This window comes from Triturus cristatus, chromosome 7 (assembly GCF_964204655.1).
Source record: "Triturus cristatus chromosome 7, aTriCri1.1, whole genome shotgun sequence".
Lineage (NCBI taxonomy): Eukaryota > Metazoa > Chordata > Amphibia > Caudata > Salamandridae > Triturus > Triturus cristatus.
Genome location: NC_140590.1, coordinates 28,399,576 through 28,422,412, shown reverse-complemented (window position 1 = coordinate 28,422,412; position 22,837 = coordinate 28,399,576). Strand labels below are relative to the sequence as shown.

The following is a 22,837-nucleotide window of genomic DNA, read 5'->3' as shown; positions in this document are numbered from 1 at the left end:
CGTCCTTCTTTTGTGTCTGTTATTATTCCCCAACGTCGGTGTTCGAAGTGCGGGAACGTGGCGATTGCGTGGTTACGTAATTCCCAGGATGCCTCACGACATGGCTCACTCTTCCCAGCCGCCAGGGGCAATGGAGCTGCCTGGAGCTTAGGGCAATGGAGCCGCCTGGGGCCTACATTTCGCGGGAAGCTTTGGCAGAGGTAGGACATCGGAAGTCCATGCACTAGCACCAGGGGCGTAACACAGGCCCCCGCAGCCCCTGCGGTGCGGGGGCCCCCACGCTCCAGCGGAGGGAGATGGCTGCGCCTGCAAGCAAGCCTCAGTTTTCGAAAATAAAAAGGTGCTCCTGCGCCCACGGCATCCCCAAGTCCCCATAAATTAAACTGTTGCACGCACGCCACGGTGACGGCCTAGTCTTCCCTCTCTTTCTGTCTCGCTCCTCAGTTATTGAAAACCGAGACTTTAAGAAACGGGTATTACCCTCTCCTTCCTCCTTTCGTTTATTTGCTCCCCTGTGAAATGGATCCAAAAAAGAAAAACATTTTTGTTGGAAACGTTGTCTTTTTCTGACACAAGCAGCCTCCGGGTGGAGAGAAATAAAACATTCCAAATGTGAAAAATAAATAAGTAATTAAAGCAAGACAGAGTGGTTGCAAGGTGGTCAGATTGATTTATTTACACCTAAACACATTAGCGCCACTTTACAGTGTTTGCCAGTGAAGTGATACTTTCGTTTTCTCCTCTCTCTTTGAACAACATTGTTTTCCCTGTGTGGGAAAGTGCACCTTGCCTGGAGGTACTGAAATACCTGCTTGATGGGTGAATTGGAAAACCAAATGTGTACAGCGACTGTGTGTTTACGAATTTGGGGGCATATCATCAAGGCGAAGCGATAAAATTATCGCCGCTTTAGCGTCCGTTTTTCGGGCGTAAATCGGCGATAATTTTATCGCACCATCAGCAAGGACACGCTAACGCGTGTTCCTATGCCTCTTCGCCGGTTTCCTTAATGACTATCATAGTAACGCCGATGATATGCAAAGTGGGCGTACCCGAGTATAATAAACATGGGAAAGGGCGCTAACTGACCTATCTCCTATCAACAATCTCGTCGCTAACCTTCCTAGCGACGAGAAAAGTAGCGCTAACCACGCTTATCGCAGGTTACTTTACGCCTGCTATTATTCTTACTAAGCCATATAAACCTATGGTAGGTGGATTTTGGGCATAAGCACACCCTCCTCTATGAACAAGGAATCACCTATCGCTGTGCGATTATCGCTGGATTTCCAGCAATAATCGCACATTTTGCAGCTATCGCTTGGATTTTTATCGCTTTGGAGATAAGAGTTGCTGATAGCACGCTATCTCCGCAACAAAATCCAGCGATAGCCGGCGATAATTATCCTCGTGCTAAGCGCGCTTAGCGATAATTATCGCCAGCCGTTGCTGATATGCCCCTTGGGGCATATTATCAAGGACGGCGATAAAATGATCGCCGAGGCAGGAAACTGCCGCTAAAGCAGCGATAATGGGCTTGATAATATGCCGCAGAGAATTCCAATAGAAGCCCATGTTCACACCAGAACATGGGCTTCTATTGGAATTCTCTGAGGCACATTATCAAGCCCATTATCGCCGCTTTTAGTGGCAGTTTCCTGCAGTTAAAGCAGCGATAATTTTAATGCCATCCTTGATAATATGCCCGTGGTCTTTTTAAACCATACTGCCTATGTTTTGAAAGGATATAAGCAAGTGGCCCAGTCAGGTGGTTCAGGTCAATCCTTGTGAGGGAAGCTGCTGGACTTGTTTTTACCATGCACTTTGAAAGTATTTTCACCTTGATGCAAGAAGAAAGTTGGATTGTTTTACAAGACATGCTTGATTTTTGTATATTGCTGGACTGCTGATTGCTTTATTTTGCACTTTGAAAGTATTTGCACTTTTTATTTTGCTTTACAAATACAGTTAGTATAGATTGTCATTAGGTACTTGCTGATATGGTTTGTTTTTATCCTACAGACAGTGTTATTTATGGTGTTGCTTGCACTTGTCTGTAATACGTGTACCTTAAATCTTGTATTTAGCATTGTTTACACTACAGAAATGATAAATTAAAACAGATAAACATCTGCATCAATGTTCTGAAGCATCCAAACAGTTTCCTCAGCCTTGTTTGCCTGCCTGTTTTGCAGTGCTTACTAATAAAGACATTATGATTGAAATTTCTTCTTCAGTTCACGTTATCATGCACAACCCTTGACAGTCCCTAGTGTGTGGCATGCAGATAATTCACCAGTCTATTTCTCTTGACTTTCGCAGGATACTGAGTTATAGCTTGTGTTCTTCTCATGTACATTGTCAGTCGAGTTTTTATGGAATTGCAGGTGTGGGTTGGTCTTTCAAAGTTTCAAGGTATTGTCAATTCTATTTCAGACCCTTCATAGTTGTTCTTTGTTCTTCAGCCAGAGGCAGTTCCTGAGACAATAGGATCACTTCTTGGCATTGTTCTGATTGCTGCCTCAGTTAAATAATCTGCGTTTGACAGTATTGTTACAAATGGCATAGCTTGTATGTTAAAAGTGTTTCCCACTTTCTCATTAGAACTTAGAGAAAGACAATATAGAGGCATTTCATTTAAATGTTGGAGGTTTCAAATCAAAATATGCTAGGTTTCTGGGTGGTAGGGCAAAGTGGTAGATGGTGGGCCGCGCCGCCGGGGGAGGGGGGCCCCCTCTATGTGCTTTGCAGGGGGGCCCCCTCAAGTTTCGTTACGCCACTGACTAGCACTGCCTACGTATAGAGCGGCCAGGTTAGGATCCCACCCTGCAGTCCTCCACTTAAAGGTTAGCAATTGTCACTGCCCCCACTCCCTTTAGGAACCAGAGGGAGCCCCGCCCTCAATCCCGCATACAAGCTTCCCACAGACCACACATACTGTCAAGTAAAACCCAAATAAGAGACGTTAAGTTTGTCAGACACTCAGCACACCTTTTCCGGAATGCATAATTTCTTACAAGGTGTGGGGCTAGACCTCTTCCCAACCGCACCAGAAACAGACCGCTCTGCTTACTGAAGTATGCTAGCTGTGGGTGCGATAAAAGCTAGGAACTAGCGGTTCAGTACAGCTCGTGTACATAAGGGTGGCAGCTCACTTTAAGAGATCTAAAGGCCCCCTTTGAGACCATTTGCAGCGCAGAGTAGAGAGTTGCGCCTTCCACACGAGAGAACCCACAGGCAGAATGTCGAGAGCTGTCACCAGGTGCAGTATGAGTAATCCTTCACTTTTTGCCCAAAGGAGAAAGATTACCGTACCAATGACGGTTAGGCAAAGCCAATATGTTTTACCTTAGCAATCCAGTGCTGCGGATATATAAAATATAATTTTTTTTTAAACCTATGCAGCAAAAAAATGCTATTGTCTGAACACGGTGACAGTATGTTTGCATTAAAACATATAAATAAATCTTTGTGATTTTAATCGAGCAGTATGGGTTCTTCCTATAATGAGGCTTGCTTGGATATAAAAATAATTTTTAGTTTGAAAGTATCATTGGAAAAGAAGTTTGACACACAGAATATGTAATATTGGTTTTGAATTAGTTATCTGAAGGCATAATCTATACACACAACACATTGGCAATTATAACTTATTTGTCCACAAGCCCTCGCAATGAAGCACACTGCTAATGTTCATGTGTGATCACTTAAAATGATGCCATTGCCACTGCTTGGATGCCAGTGGGTGATGTGGGTTACCCGATGTTGTAGGCCATGGTGGGTGGAAGAAAAATCGGAATGATAGTTGAAAAGATCTAGAGGGCTCACCCAATACACCAGCATTTAACAGTCGCTAGACTGAGTGTCAAAACCCATTCTATCTACCCATTCTAGTATGAGTTGGCTGCTGCACTCTCAGTCCGAAGCTTGACAATTGTTTATTTAAATTACTATTTCGAGAGAATGAAAGCAGACATAAACAACGTGTTGATTTTCGGCACTTTACCATGGATAGTTCTTCACATTTTTTAAACTCCTTCTAGTGGTATACAGAAGTGTCCCAGTTGAGTCAAATGGTACAAAGCAGTGTCTTTCAAGCCCCCGTAAACTTTACATTTTCATTCATTCTCTCATTTTGATAGGAAGAGTTTCAGGCAATAAGTTAAGGGGGGACCTTTTTGTTTATCACTGAAACACTACAGGAATTTGTAAGCATTTTTTTTGAAGACTGGGCATTTTGTTGTGATTGTCCCATGCACCTTTCTTCCCCAGTTGTGGACTGTGATATAAGATGGCAATAACATTGTTTTACTAGTAAATCTTCCTGCAAGGTGCTGCCATTGGAGAAATTTGGTTTGTGTTTAAGCCATACGCTTAATTACATGCATGCACCTTTTAGAGACTCCCACTTTTTTCATCCCACTAAAAACCCTGATGTCAAGCTCTTCCATTTCTGGTGCTTTGCAGAAGTTTTAAGATGGTCTTAGAGTTTCTCGTTGCTTAAATGGCTGTAATTTCCGAAATTTCTATGTTTCCCTCATCTTTATTGCTTAATTTTGCTCATGAGAAAGGCTCATTGTAATGTCACTCGTAATCACATTGAATCAGAAAATGCCTCGCATAAGCAATCCGAAACCTTGGCAGCTATTTTAGATCCCATAATTTGTGGGCTTTTGGGACGCTGCAGGGCATTGAATGTGAGACTTCCAATTGAGGCAGTGTGTCTGAGATCTCCTGGTAACATCGGCGCTTCAGGCTCAGATGAATGACATGATCTATTAATAAAAAGCATGTGTGGTAGCGATTGAATGTGGGGATTTGTATCGCCATACCTAGCCATTGGTATGGCCTTGCAATCACACCTGCAGACTTTAAAACTTTGGCCACGGGTTCGAGTCCTAGCATTGGATCCCCATCCTGTGATTCTGGGCACATCACTTAATAGCTGAATATCAAGTTTTGCTTGAGGTACTTATGCAGGAAAGTTGCGATGATAGGATGAGCTGTTTGGTCTTAGTCACCTATTAAAACCTATATTTTCATGACTACCCTCTTTCTCTGCCTGCCCTGTCTGTGCAGTGGCACCGAGTGGGTCACTGACAGAGTGCGCTTGGATGGCTCATGACACGAAGCAGACTACTTAGGAGGATTCTTTTTAAAGGGGATTTCGCTTATCTTCATTGCTTGATTTTGCTCGCGGGAAAGTGTCACTCATATTCACAGTACTAAATTGCTCGTAACCACCTGCTCTGCATGCCCAAAGAAACATCCATCTAGACCACTGTTTTCATAGTTCTTCTCTCTCCCACTTTCTATCCCTCCTCCACTTACATCCTATGCCACCAGATTTATTTTGCTCTTACCCTAAAGTTAGATCATATATAGAGGCACAACTACATAAATATTCAAGGCCAAAGAAACCTGATGGGAACACCCAGGCTCCCAGTCTTCCCAGCTTTCTCTATCTCTCAAACACTACCTAATCTTCGCCTCTGTCTTTTCTCCTGGTAAGGTTTGAAGGTGGTGGGGTTGGGAGGGTAGAGAATAGAGCAGCAACGGCTCTTCCGTAGTGGCAAAGGAGAGCCCCCCCCCCCGCTAAAAGCCAGCAGATGAAAAATAATATAATAAAACAATTTATCATTTTATTTTTCCTTGTCTAGGTCAAGTGGCCTGAGTCTATGGCAGGGCCATCCTCTAAGGACAATAGCAGGGAGGAGGAGTGGTGGGCACTGTTAGTTCACTTGTTGGGTTGGCCGGCCAACCTAGGGCGGCCAAACCAACATGCACACTTACATTTCTCTAACCCAGCTGTGTTGTATTTCCAGGTAGAGAAAAGCCACAGACTCATATGCCTTAGTGAGCATTTTAAACCAGTCCGCTCAGGCCAATCCTGGTGATGCTGTCATGCTGGGTAATACCATGAGAGCAGCTTCAAGATTGGGTGTGCAGTCTAGGAGCTGGACTGCGCTGGTGGAAGAAGCTGGACAGCGGCAGGTAAGTCCTTTTTTCTTTTTTTAAATATCTGCTGCCCTACCACTTTCTATTGAAAGTCGCCACCACTGGAGTAGAGGCTTCTACATAGGAAATTCTAACACCAAATATAATTGAGTTTAAATAGATGGACCAATAAAAGATTTGTGTATGCTAACTCATACTGTCCCTCAGTTGCTAGCATTCTCATTTACTTCATTCTTCCTGATGTTCCTATCAGAAAAATTGTAAATGTTTACACGGGTGAGGAGTCACTCATGATTTCATGCACACCTACAGTTTTCACATAACAAGGTCTCTCACCACTGCAGTGTCCAGTTATCCATGCACTCCCGCTCTTGCTTGCTGCTCTCATGCTCTCCTGTTTCAAACCCTCCCCCAGGCCGTGTCATTCTCTCCCAGTTGTCTCCTGCAGTCTACCAAAAGGACTCACGTCCACTTCTCCCAGGAGTACTAATCAGGGAACTGCTGCTGTCTACATGAGGGGAAAAGGAAGGCAGCCTGGAGCACCATTTGGCGTCGTGACAGCAGTAAAAGGTAAGCTACAAAAACGTTTAAGGCTCTGTGAGTGCCTGAGGAAGTAGTCTTGCTCCCATTGCCAACACTGGTGATATGCTGACCCTCACATAATGGTTTTTCCTTGGCAACCATTGCATGATCACAACACAAATTGGAGCTATAGGGGCAGAGAACAGGTCATCCCCCACTCAAACGTTTCATACAACAAGTGACCTGTTCCCAAGGTGAAAGACCAGTCAAGCATCTATACCCTTAGTCTTATATTTAAGACAAACTATTGAGCATGTGGTTACACCATCAACGCTGCTTATGGGTATGATTTCACCTATTTAGAAAAAGAAAAGAAGAAATTCATATGAGGTACAATTGTCTCATTGATCCCAAATGTCTGTCTCTAAAACACCCAATAGAAGTGAAAAAGTGTAGGAAAGGAACGAGGGAGCCTCACGGTAGCACCACCATGGAGGTTTAAGCAGGAAGGTACTCGCCTGCTGCCTCAAGGTCTCATCATCAGCAGCCCTCGTTCCGAAAACAAATTGAGTGTAAGGGAAGAGAAATAGGTAACAACCTAGAGAGTGCTAAGGTGTGTGTAAAGAAAGGTATAGTGCCAAATTGTGTGCACCAAGGAATCCCCACAACTTATATATAAAAGTGAACTAGTACACACTGGCTTACAATTTTATTCCGTGCTGTGTGTCTACTTCAATTTAAAATGCCGACATGTTTCATTGCCTTTGGGTACACTCATGGCAATTTCATCAGGGCGTGGGGTTTTTTTCTCAACCCTGCATTTCCGCCTGTCTTTTCGTAAAAACTTCGGAATTTGACCCAGGATGGGTATACCTTTACCCTGGAGCTCTGGTATGCGATAAACTGCATTCGTTCTGGGCTCTTCTGGACGGCTCCTACTGTGAGCCTTAGTCACTTGTGCGTCCGGCGTTGACGCGGTGCTGAGCTAACGCCGAAGTTTTTACGAAAAGACAGGCGGAAATGCAGGGTTGAGAAAAAAACCCCACGCCCTGATGAAATTGCCATGAGTGTACCCAAAGGCAATGAAACATGTCGGCATTTTAAATTGAAGTAGACACACAGCACGGAATAAAATTGTAAGCCAGTGTGTACTAGTTCACTTTTATATATAAGTTGTGGGGATTCCTTGGTGCACACAATTTGGCACTATACCTTTCTTTACACACACCTTAGCACTCTCTAGGTTGTTACCTATTTCTCTTCCCTTACACTCAATTTGTTTTCGGAACGAGGGCTGCTGATGATGAGACCTTGAGGCAGCAGGCGAGTACCTTCCTGCTTAAACCTCCATGGTGGTGCTACCGTGAGGCTCCCTCGTTCCTTTCCTACACTTTTTCACTTCTATTGGGTGTTTTAGAGACAGACATTTGGGATCAATGAGACAATTGTACCTCATATGAATTTCTTCTTTTCTTTTTCTAAATAGGTGAAATCATACCCATAAGCAGCGTTGATGGTGTAACCACATGCTCAATAGTTTGTCTTAAATATAAGACTAAGGGTATAGATGCTTGACTGGTCTTTCACCTTGGGAACAGGTCACTTGTTGTATGAAACCATTGCATGATACCCAACCTTTGGAAAACTTTGTCCAAGTCACAAAAAGGGTCATTCTTGGCCATATGTGAGCACGCATGATATGTTGGCTACCTCTGGTAAAATGCTGGGTTGGGTATAATGGTAGGAATTCCTGTCCTGTTGTTGGCTTCCATGATATGATGGTGCCTGTCTTTCACATGTGCAAAGTGGTGATTGGCCGTAGGTTTTGTATTTTATATTTCAATGTTTTATTGGTACCACAGTGGCTACTGTGCTGGCTACCCTAGTACCAGGCACTGATACCGGGGTACCTGCGGCCCAATCTTCTTCTTTTCTGTTTTTACCTGTTGGGAATTAAAGTGGGGTGTCTCAAAGGCAAGGCATGCCTATCTTGACCCCTATGTGGTCTTTCATGTTGTCTTTCCCCCTTCAGGACTAGAGGATTGAGATGGCTGACCCAACATTCTCAATTTTGTGGGCAGCCAATCAGGCTCCACCCTTTCACTTTGAATGGGCCAATCGCAGATTATTTGGCACCAATGGTTCATTTATTTTTAAGTTTTAACTGGTGTTTACCCTAACATAACATGTACATTTGTAATGCACACGTTCAGCAAAAAGGAATCTTGTTGCTCATTAATAGATGTTTGTTGTTACCCAATTCAACCTCAGGATAATAGGCTGAATGGATTGGGATTTGAACTCGTTGCTGTGAGGTCATGAATAGACTCCTACAGTGGATGCATTAGTCCACGAAGACAAGAGACCAGCTCATCATGATCTCCATTTTGATGCTAATTTCTCAACAGTGGCTGAACAGATTTACACCAAATAACCAAAAGCAGGTTTTCTCTATAAAGTTCTAACATTTTGCTGATCAATTTTGGTATAATTTTGCATAACTTTCCATGATGAAGCCAAAGTGATTTGTTTTTTAAAAAAAAATGTTTTTAATGAAACGGTACCAAGGCTATTAAAGGAAAAAATGCCTTCTCTGGCCAAACCAGAACTAAACTGTGGTGACTGTGTAATAAATTTATGATATTCACCACTCAATATGCCATAATATGGTGTATGATTAGTGAAACTCAACCACACATTCTGTCTCAGTTTATGCTTAAGAAGTTGAATTCACAATGTTATGTGCCTATTTACAAAATACTTTTGTACATTAGTAAATCACTTATATCTCCTCGTCAATTATTACAGCTATTCATCAGATTGCCCTGCTACTGGTCGGAAAAATAAGAACATTTCAAGGTAAGAATGGTTGCTAAAAAGGTAAGTGAAACTCATATTTTAAAACCAAGTGAGTAGCAGCAACTTTGACCACAAAACCCAAAACACCTAATTATCTGGCCCTTTCCCATTGTACTCCTCACCTGCCTATCTCGGAAATAAGTTTCTGTTTACCAAATGCAGACCCTTAAAAAACAAAATAAGAAGAAACGCCTACTGCATTGTAGGCTCGTTGAAGTACTAATCTTCAGTCATTAACAAAACCACTCAATATCCCTCTCAGTTTTGCCAGATCCTACTCAAAGCCATTGTGCTTCTTGCTCACTATACCATCACCCACTCACAACACATCCTAGTAACACTACTCACCACTAAACATTTTTCTTCTTATTTGCTGCTGCTGGTAAATATTTGAGAATCAACATGCAACTGTATTTACATTATCTCAGGAAATTGTCAATCTATGTAAGGGCCACTGGAATTATGCAGCTGAAGAAGACCAAATTATGGGGCATAGTTGACTAAATTATGTGGTAAGAAAAGGCAAATTTTGTAGGCGAATGCAGCACATTTTGTGACCTATTTTTGCATTTATTATTTTGGCATTTTTATTGTTGTTGACACTGGCTTAGCAAAGGTTTTACTCCATAAGCACTACTTTAAAACTCAAATACAGCAATAGGCTACAGAAAGATGACCCATCAACCTTAACAAAAGGACTTCCACTATGCTGCAACAGATTAGTAACTGCTCTATGCCACTCCACTGCACGCCACTCTACGCAACTCCACTCTGTCACTCCAATACATGACACTATCTGCCACTCCATTTTTCAACACTCTATTCCAATATTCGCAATTCCACACTGCAACACTCCACACCACTAGCTAGTGCACAACATGGCTAAAACACATTGGCAAAGCCAATAGCTCTTCCATAGGCAAATATCATTGAAATGTCATATCACACATTTTTGTGTCCAACTGCATTTCCTTTAAAAGAATTTACAAGTCAATGCCATAAACGCCTTGTACAAACGTGTTTAGTGAATTGGTTTTATAAGTTCAAACATTAATGGAGTCTGGTGGACAATCAACACAGGAGGAATTAGAACAATTACTTTTTTTATCTGACATCTAATTGAATTTTGCACAATTGCTCATTTTGGGTAACCTGAAAACAAACGGTGGTGATCCTGTCTTGTCATGGACCAAGTGGGAATTCAGTCATGTTCTCGACAATTCAACTGGCTCTTTCCTTGCAGGAGGAGGGGTCTCCTGGTACAATCCTGTGTATGTCTGGGTTGGCTCCTTTGCTTTGTGCTTCTCCTACGATCTCTTGCTCCGGTCTTCTCACATACCACAATTATAAAATGCTTACTAAATGCATGACTAATGAGTTTGTAACAGGCGTATTAGAATCATTGACTCCCAAGATATTTAATTCATAAAATTTAGTCTAAAAACCATCATTGAAAGAAGCCTTGTGCAAGCAACCAAATGAATAAAATTGCTATAAATTAATCAGAATTAATGCGACTTGTGTTCAATTAACATTTCTATTTGAATTCTGCTATAGTCTTACTTAACCCTTGACAGTCATTGCCATTAATCTTCAGATATTGCTCACAAAGAATACCACTAGTCTTCAAACAGTGGTCACAATCAATGAGACTAGCCTTCATTTTGCTCTTGAAATAGCACAAGAGCTGCAAATAAACACTAACCGAATACTACTAAGCTTCAAATACTATTCTTCTAGAATACTACTAAGCTTCCAATACTATTCTTCTAGAATACTACTAAGCTTCCAATACTATTCTTCTAGAATACTACTAAGCTTCAAATACTATTCTTCTAGAATACTACTAAGCTTCAAATACTATTCTTCTAGAATACTACTAGTCTTCTTTTAGCAATCAATTGAAGTGTTTATCGTGTATTTGAAGGGTAGTTGAGTAGAACTAGTATTCCCTCATTTGCATATTTCGGCTTGTGGGCATACTACATAGTCTTCATGCATACTAAATAAATACTATATTTTAATAGTAAATGAATGGTAAATGAATACCGCTGTAACCACTGGAATCACACTAAGTGAAGATCTTCCATTTTGGTGAGGGTTTCTGTGCAAAGTTTTGAACAAACTTTGCATAATACTCTATAAGGCCCAAAAACGATCTCAGCTGGTCTTTATCGCACGAAGCAGGAGCTTTCCTTATAGCTTCCAGCAAATCTTTTTTTGGTTTGACACCATTGTCCGATAAAGTGTAACCCAAGTATTCTACTTCTTCCGCTGCAAATATGCATTTTTCTCTCTTAAGAGTTAACCCCGCTTGATCCAACTTACTCAAGACTTCTTTCAATACCAAGTTATGATGTTCTTTGGTATCACCAAATAGTAATACATCATCCTGGAAATAAATTACATTTTCTGTGCCTTTCAAAACAGAGCCCATCATTCTCTGAAACACCCCAGTGGCAGATGCTAGACCAAACGGCATCCTGGTGAATTGAAATATGCCTTCTGGAGTGATAAACGCTGTTAAAGGCTTAGACTCCTCATGCAACTTAATCTGATGGTAAGCGCTGCGTAAGTCTAACTTTGAAAAATATTTCCCCCCTTTCAGTGATAAGATCAATTCATTTATATTAGGTAGAGGAAAACTATCCACAACTATATTTTGATTAAGAGTGCGCAAGTCCACACAGAACCTGTAACTGCCATCCGATTTGCTCGTGATGATGACTGGTGAAATCCAACTGGACGTCTCTATTTGTTCAATGATACCCTGCTCAATCATCTCTCCAAGCATTCTTTTTACTTCCTGCCTAGCAATGATGGGAACTTTTCTCACCTTGTGCTGAATAGGAACAGCATGAGGTTTGAGTAATATCTTGTGAACGTATCTCTTTAGTTCACCAATCTCGTCTGAAAATATGCCACCCATGCTATCAACAATTGCTTCAGTGGTAACTTCATCCACAACCATCACCTGCTGGCTTGCTCTAGGATGTATAATAATATGTAAATCATATTGGTGTGCCCATCCTAAAATTGGTGGACCACTGCGAGCAACATAAACTTTACCCTTCACACTCCTTCCCCGAAAGGATATGTCAGAGATCATGTATCCGATGATGTCTATCTTTTCCCCTTGATACCCTCCTGGATTGATATCCGTTGGAAATAATTTTACACCTGTCCACTTTTTCCCAAATATGACTTGTGGAATAATAGTCCAAAATGAACCCGAATCTACCATAAGTTCTGTATCTTTTCCCCCTATCTGAAATATAGCCTTAGGTCTCATCCTCCTCCCAGGTGTCATTGTTAATTCGTCTTCCTCTACACACAATATCTTGTTTACTCTTTTTTCTTCGCAAGTTGGCACAACATTATCTAAAACAGTTTGCACTACCGCCACTTTAGATCTATTAATAGATTTACACATTTTGTAAAAATGCCCTTTACGTCCGCACTTTTTGCACTCTTTACCTATAGCATAACACCTTTTATAATCAGCTGTATGATATGTACTCCCACATCTGGTACACATTCTTTCCTGCATCTTGTTGTGTTCTTGGTTTCCCTCCACATTGTTACCTGTTTTCCTAAAGGAAAATGCCTTCTTCTCCCCTGACTCATTACTCTTGTTGTTACTTAATGCTGCAACCTCTTCCTGGACTACACTAGCTGTACCTGTAGTATTCTCTTTTTTTTCCATCTCTTTCATGCACGTTTCTGATTGTTCTACTACTTTAGCTATATCTATTGCATTATTTAACGTGGGATTTTTTGCAGCCCAGAGTCTCTCTTGCATTTTCTTGTTTCGGCATTGTACTATGAGTTGATCTCTTATCATCTCCTCCCTCATCGCTCCGAAGTGACATTTAAGAGACAATTCATGTAATCTTGTAACAAATTGGTCTATGCTTTCTTCACATTTTTGAGGTTGTGTATAGAACTTGTGTCTACACATCACTATGTTTACTTCCTTTGCATACTGTTTCCTTAACCTTTCCTTCGCTTCTGTATAAACATTAGCTATTACTCTCCCTTCACCATCCGTACCTACGGGTAAATATCTAAACGCATGTTGACCCTCTTTCCCTAGAGTACTTGAGAGTAGTGCTTTCTTCCTCTCTGCATTGAAATCCTTACCATCCAATGCTATGATATAGTTCTCAAAAATTTCTATCCATTCGTCCCATTCAATAGGAGGGTCACCAGGTTGCTGTAAAAACAAAGGTGGTGGTATGAAATTGGTGCCTTCCATGGTGTACACACTAACGTACTTAATGCCTTTATAGAGTTGTTAAATTATACACACTATAAATATATTCCTTTGCCCATGTTAATTCATGCTACATTAGATCACATGTAATACAATTTGTACATAAATACAGCCTTGACTCGATTATCTAATGCCTGAACGCGATGTTCGAATCTCTGTATTCCGAGATAGTACGGTGGTTGTGTGCTTCAAAGTGAACAGTTCATGCTTCCTGTACTGTTGTGCGCTTCAAAACGAACTGTCAATTAGTTCATATTTACCTGTGCCTTGCTTGTAAACCTAATCGTAACACACATGCTGGCACCACCGTACACAATCAATGTTTCCCGGTTTCTATGGAAACCGCTGTCGACCAACAATATGGCCGCCGATGACGCATACACGCCGGTGCGCGCTGACGCTGCTCATGCAACGTTGTTCATCAAACTGGTCACACTCGTTGCGGTCGTCTTGTTGGTTCGGACTGCGTCACGATGCTCTTCCTTCAGTCATCGCCGCCGAACTGGATCGCGTCACACCGGCTTCACCACACTCTGTCGCTGCCGAACTTGATCGCGTCACTCTGGTTTCATCACGCTCCGGGCATGCGACTAGTAGAATGGTGGGTTGAGCACTCTTTGTTTATTTCCAAAACAAAAGTTGCCCGTGTATCCGTACTGGTCAGCTCCACTTGCATGTGTATCCGTACTAATCAGTTGCACCGTAAACCAATTTTCTCACAGTTTTCTTTTCCACAATTAAGTTTTCCAAAATACTTTACCAAGATACTGTCCTCTTTTGTCAGGTACTACACCGAACGTGATCGAGTGTTGCACCTCTCGATGAGTACAACCGTCATGTGGAAAGAATTCATAACCTTGGTTCCTCCGTTCCTCTGTTTCAATACCTTCTTACTATTGCTTATATCTCTCCAATACCTTCTTACTGCTGCTTCTTACTTCTCAATTTTTGCACGCAAATTGGGTTCTTTTGAGTCTCCAAAACAATCTTCACTCTGCGTTCCTCTTCGTTTTCAGAAGTCCTTTTCTCTTTAATAAGTTTCAAATCGTCGCCATTTGTTGTAGTTACAAGGATGATTTCAAGACACAACTCAGTGAAGTAACTACTTTATTGGAGCGCAGAGACAGCGTTGACCACCTCACAGAAGTCAGCTCACAACTGGCATTTCCCCACACCATAGCAACCCTAGAACCATAAGAGAACCTTACATTTAAAGCCACAGCACATAAAAAGGGCTCTAGTATTGTAATCTAATAATCTAAGATTACAACAGATATGTGAATCAAGGAGCTGCAACAGCGCCTAGTGAGTCCAAAGTGCAGGCTACAGCTTGTGCTATGCCAGTCATCACAAAGTCACATTATGAAGAACTTGAAACAGCATCTGCAGAACACTGCTAATTTTCACAGCGGATTTCTTTGCCCCTGTGCACACGTCAACACATTAGACTCTTCTTTATTTTCCCCTGGCATGAAAACTGAGTTAAGTTGTTTTAGACATGACATACTTGGAGTGTGTTTCCCCCAAACCTTTTTTGCATTCACACCGTAACTTTCTTGAACTTATTTTTGTTGGCATTAGTACTCTGTGCACTTTACCCCGGGAAAGCAATGCTTACACACTTGTGCTCAATTTCTAAAACATGGTAACAGTGACCCACATCTGATGGGCATACTTCGTTTACTTATACAAACCTAGAAATTGGTACTGCAGGTTCCCAGGGCCTGATTAATTATATGCTACTAGTAGGCAGCAGCACACATTGTGCCACCGACTGAAGTAGCCCTTTAAACATGTCTCCTACCTGCCACTGCAGACTGTAGTGCAGATTTAAACTGCCACTTCGATCTGCTAAAATAAAATGTTGCCAGTCCTAAACTTTCCTTTTTAATACTTATAAGTCTCCCCTAAGGTACGAGTAAGATCATAGGGTAGAGTATGTAAAAAGTCAGTTCTACACATCCTGGCAGAGAAAATCTTCTAAACTTGTTTTTCACAGCTGTAAGGCTATCATTCCCATATCCAAACCCTGCCTTATCTAAAAATAAAAATTGGAGTTTTAAATATCACGAACTTGTCCCAAAGGTATCGGTTATCAGAGCGCTTTACATGAACACCAGTTGAGTTACACAAGGACACATTAATTTTTTGTTAGGCATGAGGAGAGTAAGTGATTTTCCCAGAATCACAGGATGTTGAGCGTCATTGCCGAGACTCCAACCCAGTTCCCCGCATTTGAGATCGACTGCCCTAGCCATAAGGCCACATCCTCTCCCCAATTACATTAAATAGACGCTAATTTCAGATTGAGAGCAGGCAGATAGGATTATGCTGTTTACACTCAAATTAATTATACCTTAAAATCCTCTTCGATGATGAAGTCAGCTTTGAGTTACAATTTTGAAATGGCACTTGTACAAAGTTGCAAGTTTTTTGCCGATATCAACTGTGCCTTTCTTTCAGTGTCCTGGGCCACATGACTGTGAATGGTTCTACTGTTGAGGGTTGCGTGTTCCTTCCAGACAGTGAGCAAAAAGAGTCTGGGGGTCTATTACGATCTAGTTCGGAAGTGCTCCAAATCGGATTTAGGCTTGCCAAATCAGATTTGGAACACTTGTTCCCGATCAAATCATACCCAGTTCTGAACAACCGCTTACAAAGCCCGGAAATCGTAAGGGCTGTCCAAATCAGTTACGAAAGGTATTCGTACAGGTCGAGCATTTCAGAGCCAAATCGTCCAGCTCTATGGACTCGGTTTCTGAGCAAGCGATTACGATGACCGATTTGGACAGTTGTTCTGAATCGGTTTCTCCTGGACAAATCGACTGCCAGAATCTGTCTTTGGGGGCCTGTAGCAGGACCCCCTTCACCTGGAGCTCTCCGGATCAGGTCCGTGGGTGTACCCAAGGGACCCCCCTTTCCAACCATGCACAGTGTGTAGGGCACAATGGGAGCCTGTGTTGTCGTACGGAACACAGGCTCTCATTAAAGTCATGGGGAGTCTGACCAAATCATATCCGGAACCATCCAGATACACCCAAATCACTCCATTGAGCTCCCCTAATCGGAGTCGTCCTGAAAGCATTCCAGGACCGATTTGGTAGGAATGCTTTTCGAACTAGATTGTAATCGGCCCCTAAGTGTGATAGGAGTGGGTCTTCCTGACAGGATAGCTAGGGGGGAGATGTATCCTGCCCTGATTACATTTCAAAGGGCCCTGACTGCTTGGTTGACCCAGACAGTTTGTTCTCAGTACCAGGGCAAAGAGAAAAAAAGAAATTGTGGGGATAGGTCACGGATTACCCTCCACACAAAGGCTGGCACCAGGTAGAAAAGTAGGACCTTCGGAATCACTCATTAGAACATCCCTAAATCTGTGGAAGATTCAGAAGAAGGACTGCCTGCTGCCAGAACAACTGCCCTACTGATGAAAGAACTGCCTTGATGTCTGAAGAAGGAAGATTGGATCTGCTTACCTTGAGGCTACCCAGAGTGATTTCAAAACTCACTTGACTGTCCTCCAATGTGAGCTACAGTGACACAACAAACTTCCAGCAGCCTCCTTGCAACTGCCCAGCTGACTAGCACTAACTGGACCTGCCTGGACCTTCCTTAGCCCTGCGGCTGGCCTCTACTGGAGTGAGTCCTGATCCTAAAGAGGTTCCCTCCAGGTCCTCAATCCTTGGCTGGCATAAACAAATTTAAATCCTGAAGTTTGGGCTTCGTGCAGCAGTGAAGTAAACGCTATGCGCTACAAAACGAGCAAACGCTACGACCACCAACACGAAACTCCATCAGGACCTGCTCAAGAGCAACCATCTTTGACAACCAGCACACTAGACCTGCATTTGGTGCCAGCAGCAAACATCCACGAATATCCACCAACACAAAGTTCCAGCGAAGAGCGGCTCTTCAAGCTACAGCAATGACAGTCTGCGATGCTTAACTTATTCCTCATACCAAAAGCCTCCTCCTTGATACCCCCTAAAACATGCATGGAATTCTACATGCAGGACTTGAGAAGGCAACTCTTCAGCAGGGCTAACCTCGTCCCTTTATCTGACTTTCCACTGATCTAGTGTGACCAGATAAGGTGTGGCGCTTTGAGCTTCTTGTCGCTATTTTCACCCAAAACTAAATTTTTCTCATTCCACTGATTGAATTTTAGTCCTTAAGGGGTGTCAAATTATTTATTAAAATTTTATAAATTTTCCTGAATGGGTTTGGGATTATTCTTGAGTTTGTTTTTCACTTAATTACGGTTTGTGTGGCGTATAAATACTCTTAAGTAAAGCCTGGCGGCTTTCTTGTCAAGCTACCGGAAGGTTAGGTGCAGGATAATATAGTAACTTTTATGGTTCACCCCAGGGCCGGCTCTAGGGTGGTGCGATCGGTGCCACCGCACCGGGCGCTGACTTGGGGTGGGAGCGTCATTTATGCAAGTATATTATCATTTTAAGAACACCTGCGTTCCTGGCCTCCAGCAATTTTCAAGGATCAATTAAAATGGCAAGAAAACTCCGGTGATTAATCATCTTTGTGGAAAGAGACCGGAGGTTTGTTTAGTGGAAGTTTTGACTCATCCTAAGGTAGTGCAGAGGGTTAAAATGCCTGCTGCTAAGAACGTGTATCAGGCAGATAACGAAGTGCATATAATGTAAATAGGTCAGTGGGTTACTGCTTCTGTAAGAGAGCTCCTTTTGTTACTTGTTGTTTAGAAGTCAAAATCCTGAGATGCATGCAAACTGCAAGGTATATGTTAGAGCTATAATTTGTTTTGCCCAGTCTTTCATTTTCCTAATTTCTTGTCAAAAGGTTTCCTTTGGGTAGAAAACAATTCTTATTATTAAAGAGAACTCCTAACAATGGTGTTGTTTTAAATTCTGAATTTGTGCTTTAAGGAATAAGGACTCTTAAACTATATGACCTACCAGAATCGATGACATGTCACTCCTACACTACACCTTGTAGTCCGGTCTGATGTAACATTTCCTATACACTGATTTACACACATATGATTGTCTCTGTGCAATGTGTGGGTGATGTAAAGTGCTCTGACACCTTACACTGGTATGAATGGTGTTGTAAAAACTTGAGGGCCACTGTTAAAGGGTGCTAGTGAGGGAATCCGTGGCAGAGGTGGTAATTGGGGGGGCGCCATCAAGCATTGTCGCACATGGCTGCATCAGTGTTAAAGCTGGCCCTGGTTCACCCTGATAAGAATGATCTTTTCTATTTGAGTTGGGCTTTGGTCACGAATTAGGTTTACTATTTCAGAGGGGCTTCCACCTGTCTCAACTAATAACCCAATTTATTACAATGGTGTTCAGTGGTGGAATCCAGTACTTGTGTTTGTGCAGTGCCACTTGGTGATTTGTGCAAAACTAAAAATCCCTAAAATAATCTGACATCAGGTTGGACCTGTTTTTCAATCCTCCTTGATTAGACATATTTTAATGCCTTTTGAAAATGTAATTCCGTTGTCACATTTGTGCACAGATGGAGTTGGAGCTAAGCTCCATTATTAAACTAAAGGCAACAGAGTTCAAGAAGCTCAGCAAAGAGAGAGGGCTGACCGTGGAGGAATTCCCTCACCTACCCCCAAAGCTGGTTCTGGTTAGTTGTTCCTCTTCCTCTGGTCCTGGCTCCAAACTTTTTAGTGGTGACTAAGACAACAACAGGCCTGGTGTCGGATACCTTTGTGTGTGCCGCAGGCATATGCCTTTGAAAATGTGCCTTAAGGGAGGGGCAGAAAGGCTGCCCTGCTGAAAGCCCTCTAGGAGTCAATCAAGAACAGACTTGGATCATTGTCTTTGTTCCCTGGCTTGTGCGATGCTGGAGCTGTATGGAGTAGCTTTGTCAGCAGGGCAAGGAATATTCGTTGGAGAATAGTTTGGACCTAAAAACTATTCTGGAATGGGATAGTCAGGTTGTCTTCATGGATCTTCTGATGTCAAGGGGTATCCCAGTCATATGGAAGGTGGACTCCTGTTAGCATTCTGAATCTGGAGCCAAATATTTAGAATATCTTATTCGTTCTTTGTGTAGCTGGCTTTATCCCAATCATGTTTTTACATTCACTAGAAAAAAACAAAGGTTGCAAGGACGTTATAGTTAGGTTCAGAATTTACAGACACAAAACCATAGAAATTCAGCAGTTATAGTTAAAGTTATCTCAAGTAACTATAACTCATGCCCTAAGTTAACTATACCTTGCTCCGTGCCATGCACACTTTTCTCATCAATTCTTTCATTGCAAATGTTGAACTGATATTATTACTGATGTCATAGAAGATGTCATGACTGATGTTATATGCTGGGCAATAAGCAGTGCATAGCGAGGGTGTGAGTTACCTTAGGTGAAGGTTACTTGAGATAACGTTAACTATAACTGCTGAATTTCTGTAAATGCCGAGCCTAGCTATAATACCCCTGTAACATTTGCTTTTTCAGTGAAATTCTAAGATTTTTTAAAAACTATTTCATAACTGTAAAGTCTCTGTAACCTTTGGTTTTCACAGTGAATTTCTATGTTTTTTTAACACGGTGGGGGTTGGCCACAGGGCCTGAACCAACCCCCCACAGGTAAGCCAACCCTACGCAAATGGGGAGGGGGCACCCAGCCTCCCTTCCTGGGATGACTTCTGGCCCCAGGGACACCATTTCCTGGGGTTCAACCATATTAAGAAAGGGAAGGGGGCATGCAGCCTGCCCAGTAAATGGTTGGTGCCCTGGAGCTCACTCAGGCCACCCACTGCATCTTAAAAAGAGGGTGGGGGCACGAAGCCCCTTACCCAGGTCACTATTGGCTGCAGAAATCAAATCCCTGTGGATATAACAGGCAGGGGGGCTGCGTAGCTACCTCCCTCCCTCTTGTGTGCATGACCATAAACTGGGGTTGGAGTCCCTCGGGCCAAAAATGTCCCTCCCCATTTTTAATTACAGACGGGACCCCGGAGGATTTGGTTACCAAGGCTGGAATCAGCCTGGGAAGGGGGCCACGCCATCCCCATGCCCCTTTTCAAGTTTGGCCAGGCCCTAGGAGATGAGGTTCCTGGGGCCATAATCGACCTGGGAAGTGGGGCCACATGGGCCCCCTCTTACTAATATGCAAATGAAATCCACCCTTGGACCTGACCCATATGGCTTGCTTTTAGTTTTTTAAATTATTCCTGCGGTTCCTTAGCTAATGTTTGGCAAACTTAAAAAAAAAAAAGTTATTGCCCCCAGACGGGTCATTGTGGCACCCCACCACAAGGCCTAGGGGGTGAGGTTATTCCTACCCTGCTCCCTTGTCTTTTTTAAATGTTTTTTCTTGGGACTCGGCTGAGTACAAATCCAAAGATGGCTGCCAACACTTCCTGGTTGAAGTGCAGGCTGCCAATCAGATCTAATTTTGAGATCTCTCAGATTCACAAAGGATTTGCATCCCTAGAAATACATAAATCTTTTTTCTTTAATATTTCCAAAACTACTGAATGGCTTTACACCAAGTTACAATAAGAGATCTTTATGGATAAATATTTAGCTTTCTACTAAATTTGGTGTAATTCGGTTCATCAGTTCAGGCTGTAGCTGTGTTAAAAATCTGTATAAAAAATCGCATTGGGAAAATGCATTTTGGACCCCTCCTTGTGCTCGGCCCAGGCTTGATGAATAACCCCAAAGCTTTCCAGACAGCAGCTGAACTGAGTGGTGTATTTATTTTTTAATTTTGTGAAGATTTGTGAAACTGCACTTAAGTTAATATCAAAACAGAAAACACTTTTCCTATGGTAAGTAGGTCCTAACTGCAACTACCTAGTGGCAACGGGCATTAGGTAATTAATAAGCAAGGGCAGAGGTTGCGGAGTTCTGATACACGCAACTCCGCGAAGTGGCTAAAAAACTCTGCTATGCTATGGCAGAGTTTGCTAGGCACCTGTTCACATTACTATATGCCATATGCAATGCTGAGTGCATTGTCGCATTGCAAATCACGCACAAACAGGGTTGTGTGGTTCGCATGGGCGTGGCCATCTCGTTTTTCTACTCTCTGTTCTGGTGCTGAGCCTGATTTTCAATCCCTCCTTAATCTTTTTAATACTCCCTCTATCAAACCTATTTTTCAATCATTTTTATTTATTATATTAGTGTGTATCTTTGTGTTTGTGCATTTTACATTTGTATTTTTAGGGGTGTTTTTCATGAATTTTTGCATTTTTTATATTTTTCTCCTTACTTCCTTATTTCTTCTCTCTTTTCCTTCTGTTCTATTCTTTTTTCATCTTTCTTTATCCCACCGAGCAACATGGCAGAGGGTTGTCCACCTTGCGGGGGCGCTGCCACCCAGGTGTGCGGCTGCAGGTGACCTTTAGTGAGTAGGGGGCAGCACTAGATTTTTTGTGTGAAGCACCACCTCTCCTCCCTGCTGACAGCAGGCGACAGGCCCGTCTGCAGCACTGGGGAAGGGTGTGCCAGTGCGTGCGGTGCACCTGCCAGGTTCAGTGCACTGCCCAGTCACTGACACACCACTGCATGGATGTCTTAAACCGGAAACAGGACCTGCTCGACCCGCTAGGCGTTGAGATTCTGGTGCTCAGTGAGTATTCATTATTTGTTGTGCTTCTGTTCTACAAATCTAAAACAAATCCAAATAGCATGCTACTCACACTCAGAGGTAAGTTATGTTTAGTTTACATTGGAATAATATTATTACGTGATCCTCTTTCTAGTTTCTGCTAGGCAGGTGCTAAGCGCTACCTAATCCTACTAATCATTGGTGCTCGCTTTGGCTTATTAATTAAAATGCCATTGAAGACTGTCCTCCTGTCACCATAGTGAATCCGTGATATCAGTGAGTGGCATCTTCTCTCTGTGACTTTGTTTATGTAGCCCGTAGAGCTCCAGGCTATTTTACAGCGATGTGTAGTATGCATCTATGCACTGCAAAAAAAAGGAGACTGAGTTGGTCCATCAAGGGGGTTGAGATTAAATGGGAAAAGAATCAAAGATCATTCACTGCAATACATTAGTTCCAAATGTAGTCTTTGTTAAGGAAATTTGAAATAGCGATTTTGGGATGTGTATTGGCCACTCAACAATAGTTGATAGGCTCGTAACTAGTACTTTAGGTGATCTGCTATAAAGAGGTGCAATTATGTGACTGCATTTAACTGTTATAATACTTTTGTGGAGAATAACTGAATCACTAATCAATTTTTTTATCTTCTTCATTTCTTA

At 42.4% G+C, this 22,837-nt stretch overlaps 1 long non-coding RNA gene across 1 annotated transcript; it reads left to right on the top strand.

Moving 5' to 3' along the window:
* Positions 1 to 75: 75 nt before the first annotated feature.
* Positions 76 to 11,385, top strand: LOC146808727 (uncharacterized). The gene is made up of 5 exons (XR_014966241.1): positions 76 to 200; positions 5,826 to 5,994; positions 6,374 to 6,528; positions 9,289 to 9,339; positions 9,768 to 11,385. It is a non-coding gene; the product is annotated as an uncharacterized LOC146808727 (long non-coding RNA).
* Positions 11,386 to 22,837: the final 11,452 nt, after the last annotated feature.